The sequence below is a fragment of the Hermetia illucens genome, chromosome 5 (assembly GCF_905115235.1).
Source record: "Hermetia illucens chromosome 5, iHerIll2.2.curated.20191125, whole genome shotgun sequence".
Lineage (NCBI taxonomy): Eukaryota > Metazoa > Arthropoda > Insecta > Diptera > Stratiomyidae > Hermetia > Hermetia illucens.
This window is the reverse complement of record NC_051853.1, coordinates 59,080,173-59,089,255: the sequence shown is the minus strand read 5'-3', so window position 1 is coordinate 59,089,255 and position 9,083 is coordinate 59,080,173.

The following is a 9,083-nucleotide window of genomic DNA, read 5'->3' as shown; positions in this document are numbered from 1 at the left end:
TGCATCTGCCTCCACCATTGTTTTTTCGTAGTAGGAGCTTATGATATGCAGGTTCATTTCCTCAGCCCACTTTACCTGTTGCCTACGCGACTCTGCTGAAGTGCTTGCCATAGATTGTAGCAAAACAGAACCACAGTTAGCGGTTTAGAGTGCCATCACCAAAGTAGACGACTCCGCCGGTTATCCGTACCAGAACATAAGTTCATCCTTCTCCTCATTTTATTGATTTTGTGTGAGTCCACACCCTTAGCTTTTCTTAAGTATTCTACTTAGAATTTTGCCTTTGAATGTCTCAATAGAATTCTTCACCACCTGTGTCTAAACCCATTTCTCACAGTCGTACATCAGTCGAGATTTTATTATTATTATTTTATAACCATGAATCTTATTTTTCCTGTGAGCGGCCATCATTATTCGCAGCTATGGTAAGCGAAATTATTATGAAAAATGTAAGGCTCCATTGTTAAATTTTGCCATATTTGGGATCATTTTGTTTGTACCATAAATTTTGTCTCTCTTAAGAACAAAGCTACGCTGATTTTTTGCGAAGCTTCAGTTTACTCGAAGAATATCTGTTTGCAACTGGGATTGAGTTCGGTGTGAGGTAACTGTCGTCATCCAATCGCAATATTTGCAAAGATTTGTAGATAAATTTTTCTCTGGTGTCGAAAGTCGACTTATGGATTAGGGATTCGAGGGCTAAGTTACGTTTAGTTTAATCTGTACCTCGTTTGCCAAGCATATTTACGTAGGATTCGGTTTCAGGCATCATTAATTCGATCTATAGTTCCAGTATTCCGATAGAACAACTTTTGTGAGGGTCTTGTTCAAAGCAACGCAAGTTAGCTGTTACAGGTAAGGTTATTTCCTTTTTATGTACAGAGTAAATTATGTTCTTCCGCCAATTGTCAGGTAATTCTTTATTTATCCAGATGTGGGTTGATGAAGTAGACTACCAAGATGTTTTTTTCTCGGAACCATATTCACTTTTGGCCGGGTAAGGCTACGGTATCCTTTTCAATTCTAGGAAGTTTGATAGGCATGCCATTGTTAAACATTTCCAGGTTCATCGGAGCTATATATTTTGCTGTCGCGTTTGCTGGATTGAACACTTATTTAAAGTATTCTATCCATCTTTTCTTGATATTCTCGCGATTACCAAAGCTTTCAATCTGATCGTCGTTACAGAGACTTGTCTTTGGATTGTAGCCTTATTCACAATATTTCACAATCACAGCAAATCTGACTCGTCTGTTTTTGCTTCTTATATCGTCATCAGGTTTTAGAATTTTGTCGTTATTGTATCTTCGCTTTTCTCCTCCAATTTGCTATGGGAATGAGCTGAAAATGAGGTTAAATCAATGAAGGGTTAGTTTATTCTTCATGAGCGTCTAACTCTGGCGGTAGCATCTCCTAGCGTTATTTTAATGGTAAGTTCGTTCTGGGATATTATATCCTGGTGGTTTCAAAAGAGTACCCACCGTGTCGACTTAACCCCGCGGTTTTCTTAAAACATGAATTAACTTTGTGACCACAATCAGAGCCCAGATAGCTCAGTGGTTAGAGGTTGTCATACGGAAGGTTGGGGTCTCGGGCGACCGCAATATTGTTCACATAGTTTCCTACAGGGTAATGTAATCCTGTAGCGTACCTTTATGTCTTGAATCAAGTGCTCTAACACACTTCAAGGTCCTGATCCAATATGGATTGTTGCGTGAACGATTATTATTATTATTACAATCAGAGCCCCGCTCTGATAAGCTCAACGTTATCAGTTTGTACGCTCAACATTCAGAATGGTGGATGTTAGACCTACCTAAAGCCTCTGCCGAATTAAGGAGTACGCATCCAAGATGTACAGCGGCACTCCACACTTGAAGGGTAAGGACTCTGTCCGCGATGTGGATGTAACCACAAACTTCATCGAATTCTAACTAGGGTGGCGGCCGCAAATAACCGGGCCGAGAACAGATGCCTTAGGATTTCTTCCCAGATATATCAACTGAGAGGGCAATTGATTCCTATGGTACCATATTCAATGAACGGACATCCTCAATACCAAAAAGTAAATTATTTTCCTTTGCTCAAGTCATTCTCGTAGAATCCGTTTGGTTTGGGATTATTCTCCTAGTTTAGTGAGAGTGTTTTGTTTTCGGGTTAACCCGCATCCTCCGGAATCATCTCGCATGTCGGTATATGTACGGTACTGTCCGTGCCCGCTTAGAAATTAAATTAGGTCGTAGTTAACTTCATTGTGCTATCATTTGATCCAATTTGAAACATCTCGGGTAATCTTGTCAGTCCAGCGTCTTTTAGGTGTATCCTCCCATTTTCAAGGTTTTGTGTGAAACAACACCTTATTAAAATCGAATTAATGTCTGCCTGCCAACAAAATTTGGTGAGAACATGTAGTTTATGTGTCTTCTTATATGTAGCGAGTGGTGCTATTCTGTGTTGAATTTGAAGCGGGGCTCCCATACATGCGAAAGAGGGGTATACATTTTTATTTTTCACAGAATATAGTCATGTAGGGTATCAAATGAAAGGGCTCGATTAGTAGTTTCCGAAACTGATCTTTTGCTGACATTAGGTGAAACATAGGATGTGTGCCTCAAAAAGTGATGCAGATCTTGTTTTCAAAACCTGTCCAACTGAAAAATCTGAAAAAATCATTGCCTATATACTTAGGCTTCAAAATACATTCCGTTCCGATATCTCCAAAAATAAAGTTATTAATAGTATATTACCATGTTTTTGAAATCTATCGGAAAACCTCCTTAATTCAAATTTGGCATCAGCACGAGCGATAACATCGGACGTAATTCCGAAAATGAAGTGCCTTCATTTCAATTATAATTAACAAAGTTAAGAAACTCAAAGTCTGGCATTTCAGGTAAACTTAATGCACACTAAGTCATATACGACGTCATTATCGTATAAAGTGAACTTATATGAACGGTGGATCAGTTTAGATACACACACGTCATGCGGTAATAGACAAAGCTTATTTATTTAGGATGAACACAGTATTTACACATATTCCTGATATGTATGGACATATGTGTACTTTTGAATTTTGGCAAGTTATGAAGGAATATTTTGTATTTTTAGCTATGTATGAATGGAAAACTGTGGATAGAGAGTTTCTCACATAAAATGAACACAAAACCTTTATACTCGAAGCGCGCAGCTTCCGGTATTCCGACTTGTTTTTTAATAATAATGGCCGCTGTTGCAACAATCCAAATGGATCAGGGCCTTAGAGTGTGTTGGAGCCCTTCATTCAAGATCGTAACGGTGCCCAGGATTACATTACCCTGTTGGAAACTATGTGGTCAGCATTGCGCTCACCTGTGACTATTTCCCTGATATAGCTCCGGTACTCATTCACAGCTGAGTCGACTGGTATTCAACGTCAAATCACGATTCAAATCCCAGTGGCACCAGTAAGATTTGAGCCGCGACCTTCCGTACAATAGCCTAGTACTCCAATAACTGAGTTATCTGAAAACACGGCATTTTTTGCCAGAAATAGCTGGCCGACGATAGGTACAGGGCTCGATTCGTTTGCCAAGATGCTGCTTCGTCTGATTTGTACGGTAAGTCCACCATGTTCGCAATGCACTTAATCGGCATGGGACTGCGATTTTCTGATATTTGCTTCTAGCTTCAATGCTGATGCCCAGACTGGAGCTGCATAAGGCAAGATGGAGGTTACACCTTCCGAGAAAAGAAGCCAACCTGCCTAGTGCCAGGCATTTATTCGGTAAAATTCAAGCCAACAATATTGCAACCGCGGAAGCCTTTGTTGCTATATTTTCAAGATGCGACTTGGATTTCAGTTTTTGGTCAGTCATTACTAGCCAAGATCTAATTTCAAAAATTGCCTTGTTTGTGGGAAAATCTCCGATGTCGTCTACGAAACCAATGAAGTCACTCCTTTGGCAGTCAAAATTTCGTTATTATTCACCAGAAAGGACCGCATGTGGAGGAATATAGCCTAAATTTTGGTACTTCTGCGGTACCGTCTTCTTCGTTCTTCGTTTGAAATAATATCAGGCATTTGCACCCCCGTGGTATGTCGCAGGCAAATATTGTCGAAGGAGTTTGAGTCACTTTCCATGATTACCTTGGTGTTAGTGTTGATACAACTGTATTTCCAGTACTTGTAGGAGACAATGTGGTTATCATTTCGCTCGCCCGTGCTTCATACCCTGATTTGATTCAGATATTCGACTGGTATCTGATATACAATCACAACACAAATCTCTGTGCCTTCCGTGAACATTTGAACCTCGACTTTCCGTATCGGTACTCTAGAGCCTTACCACTGAGTTACCAGGATTTTTGGGAAAAAGTCAAGATAAATTTGGGGATGTTCCCACATTCTCTTGAAGTCATTTCCGAAACCGTATGCTCTGTACTGTAAAACATACGAGTATAGTGTACACTAACAGAATGCAACAGATAGTGGAGCTTCCAATGTTATTGGTTAGAGATAGTGGATATTGGAAAGTGGACAGGTACTAGCTCCTATCCCGTTTGGTCTCTTTTTATAATAAGTGGGAAATATTATGGGAGAATTGTTAATCTCAATCATAAAAAACAGTCACTATCTTGTTGCATTTCCAAGGCCATGAAGTTCATAGTACCTCATATCTCTATCGAACCCAAATGTGCCGATACTACATTTGATCTTTTTAGGTTCCCCATATTATAGCTACCGTCGAATTCTCTGTAAGTACTACGCAGATTGGCTAGCGGCTCTTACTTTCATGAAAACCTGTTTGAAAATCGCAGCAAACTTATTCTTTCTTATATCCAGTAGATGAAACAACCTTTCTTTGAAACAGGGAGAGCATTGATTAAGGTACACTTTCGTAGCTTACTATTTTTGGTTGTTGTGCATAAAAATAATCCCTTGACCTGAAATATAAAGCACTTCACTCTTCAAAAAGGCTCGAAATCTTATTTATCGAGGCACATAAGACAGAATTTGATTTCATCCCAAATTTGCGCAGTTTTTATTCATAGTGTTAATTCCTTTTAGTGTCTATTGGAATAGAGCCTTTAAAGGACGAAAATTTCTAAAATTTGTTAATCTGTGTTTAATGTACACCACGATTAGAAGTACGACCGATCTGTACTTACAAAAGGTACGAGCTGACTATTCATTTTCGCTATTGTATTTGGAGTTAGCGGACTCGTTGATCGGTAATTAGTAAATAAGGAATCCTGGCTAATGCTCTGTTATTTACCTGGTGTCAGTACTGAGGATGTAATTGGACTCGAATATATTGAACTAGAATCTATAACTTTGATATTTAGGTAGTAATGCGTATGCAAGCAAGGAAGCATAGGTTCAAACAGGAGACAGACACCATAAGGCACCAGTTAATAGGTTTTGGTTCAAGGCTTCTTAAACGAGGAACCATGGTCCTGCAATGTTGCATACCAGCAAACCTTTTTCCTGTTCTGAACATTTCCTCTAGTTCGACTTCGTAATGTCGCCTCATTTCAGAGGTCTTCTATTCAATACTCTCCGACTACAATCCTTCATACCTGTATCGGTGCGAAAAAGTCACTAACATGAGGAGATGACTTGCTGCTTCCTGTATTGCAACAAGCGGGTCCTAGAGCGCATGCCTGCAGATTACTGATGCGCTCTATCCATTCAATTATGTGACGAAAGCGTGTACAATGAGGCTGAAGTCCAAAGCTTTCCCTAGCATCCACTCGCTTCCTGTCCTTTTGATAGTATTATATGCATGTATATAAATAGCAACAGGTACATGGTGTCGCGAGCTCTGTGGATACTATTGGGTCAGATTTAATGTTGGTCTTTGTATCGTGTCTTTGAGAGATTGGAAGCCTCAGTTTTTTTCTATAAATTGTCAGGATTGCCGTAATGGGAGAGATAACCAAAGGACATAGTTTTTAAGGAAGTTTGGATTGAGTTTGTTTTTGAATGATGAGGTATCTGAAATTTAATGTAATGGACATATAACTAACATCCGACAGTAGCCGGTGTAGTTGAAAAAGAAGCGTCTTGACAAAAAAATTGGGGGGCTCTCAAATGAAACAACAACAACACATGGGAGAACAACATCATAGTCCCTATTATTTACAACTTCGTCATTGATAAGGTCAGGGAGAAGTTAATTAGATAACTTCACTATTAACGTGATGAATGGACCTTGCTGAAGATGTTGGGGTACATATTTATATAACAACGCTTAACAGATGGAGACAAATTATATAGGAGGGCGTAGTCAAAATAATGCAGATGAAAAAAAGAGCTGAGTCGGAATAAGGTGCAATGATATATCGCCAAACATCTCAAAGAAAACTAGAGGCACTTTCAGCAAAAGGAGTATGACGAGGTTCTCATGGATGGGTTAAAGGACGGAGGCTTCAACGAGCTCAGAAAAACTATTGATTGAACTCTATGAAACTGGTTTAAAACAATTAAAGAATGTGAACGTATTATCAAAGGTTGTCAATGGTAAGAATGTTAGGACTAAAGAAAAAACCCACGATTTGGAATTCCCGCACTACCCCCAATGCAACTAATGTCAAAACTAATACTTGTTCTGAAAAATACTAACCGAGGCCTTTCGTTTGATACCCCACATGTCTATATTCTGTGAAAAAAATTACACTCCTCTTTTACATTAAGTTCAACTTAGAACAATGCAATTCGCTGCACACAGTTCTAGCCTTTTTACCAAATTTCATGACAATAGGTTTAGCCGTTTCTTAGAAAAGTGCGTGTGGCAGAATGGACCGACAGACCTAGGAGTCATGGTTAACCAAAAATTGAAATTCAAGCCCCACCTTGAGAATTTAGCAACAAAGGCTTCCGGGGTTGACGCATTGTTGGCAAGAATGTTACCAAGTGTATAATAGGTGTCGCTAGGCAAAGCCATGGGCTCCTTATTTCGAGACTCGTCAGCTCCAACTTGCTTTTTGCAGCTCCAGTCTGGGCATCGGCATTGAAGTTAGAAGCAAATGCGAGCGAAATCACAGCTCCATATCAATTGGCAGACATGGAGAATACGACAACTTGCGGAGAATGCGAAGCATGTTGTTTTTAACTGTCCGAGATGCGCTGCACATACAGCGGAGGTGGAGGCAGAAATTGACAACGAGCGCGGTTGTCACCTGAGAATATCGTGGACCACATGCTAGCCCCTGAAGCAGCTTGTAGGGCGTTGGAAAAATCGACTGTGGCGATCCACAATCTGCTGAGGAAACAGTAGTTTCAGCGGAAAGTAGCAAATATCGGCACGGGCTGAAGTTCGTAACTGATCCTGCGCCACTACGTAATACCAAAAAAGAGAGGGAGGTGGTTTTATTGTGTAAAATTTGCTTAAAAAGATACAAGCCAAAGAGAACTGGCGAAATACATGATATCATAAAGACAAATATGGCGAAATGAAGGGAATACGTCAAATGGTTTTGGCGGTTTCGGTAGTAAAACTACTTCGTCCGCTAGACGGGAAACACATATGCCATCTTGCATGAATAAAAAGTGCTAACGAACCAGTTGGGCCTGGCGGGAACAGTCAGTTTCAGAACTCTGTTGGTAATTGTACCGAATGTTAAACTTCTCGTTGATTCAGCACTTACGGTTCTTCTATTGCGCTTTGATAATGCTTTCGCGCTCGGAAGGGGGGGGGGGGCTCAACGTCTCGACTCTTTAGTTCTCCTAATAGCTCGGACTCCTGCAGTGGAAAAAATGTATTCTCGGGTAGTAGCATCGCACGCCTCATTCAGGCATTGAGGCAGCTGTTTCATTTTTTGTCAGTCACTGTAGTTCACACCACACTTCACTCCATGTTTTATATAGAAGCCAACATAGCGGTGATTGTAGTTGCAACACACCTCGCGGACCAAGAATTATATTCTTTTATCAGGCGTGGAATACGCTGGAGTGGAGGGGGGTTTAGTATGCAGCCTGTCGTACACATAAAACATGCAATGCCTAAAAAATGAGTACTGCTTAGTGGAGGACCACTTTAAGTGTGTTCTGTGGCTTCAGAGCTTAGCGGCAACGGACGACAAAGGATCAATATATCTGAAGGCTGATTTCGCAAATGAAGACCTGGACGCAGAGAAAGCCCGGGGAGATAAACGACAATCTCACGAAAGGTCCCACAGGAAACGGTGGATACCGCAGATATCTGTCAGCATACAGGGTACATAATGAGCATTGTTCTATTATGACGCAACTATACATCCCATATGTATGGGGGGGGGGGGAAGAATGCTGGGGAGAATGCAACGGAAACTTATCAAAAGCTTCAAGAGGCCTTTAGGGAGGGATGGCAGGGAGGGAGGCAGAACTTCGAATGGCATACATAATCTTGTTCCAAACCCAAAAAACCGCGCATGAGCAAGTCTCGCATCAAAACAATGCTGATTGTCTTCTTCGACGATAGAGGAATCGTCCATTTTGAGTTTGTACCGCAAGGACAAACTGCCAACGCAGCTTTTTACCTGAAGATGCTCAAGAGACTGAAACGATGGGTCGCACGCGTCAGGCCTAACATCAAAGACGTTTTCAAGCTCTACCACGACAATGCCCCTACTACATGGTCTTCGTCGTTACTAACTTCCTGACCCAGAACAAGACTTCCGTGGTGCCCCAGCCTCCTTACAGTTCTGATTGGGTCCCATGTGACTTTTTTTGTTTCCACGACTGAAAAAAGAGCTAAAGAGAAAGCACTAGAAGTCGGTGGAGAACATTCAAGTTGAAGTTACAAGGTTTCTGAGAGGCACTCCTGTCGAGGGGTTTCAGCGTCCTTTCCAGGCGTGGCAGAATGGTGTCCGAAGGTATGTCGATGCAGGAGGAGACTATTTTGAAGAATTTTAACCGTCTGTACCAATCGGGTGAATAAATCTATTTTTCCCGACAAATGCGCATTACTTTTATAAAGTACCCTGTACTTAAGTATCCCAGTTGTGATAATGTCAAGGAGGAACCTGACGGTGTCTTTTTCCATTGTTCTAGAATCATGGCGGAAAGGGATTGTCTGAGGGAGAAATTGGAAATAAGGATAGTACCGGAGGAGCTGATT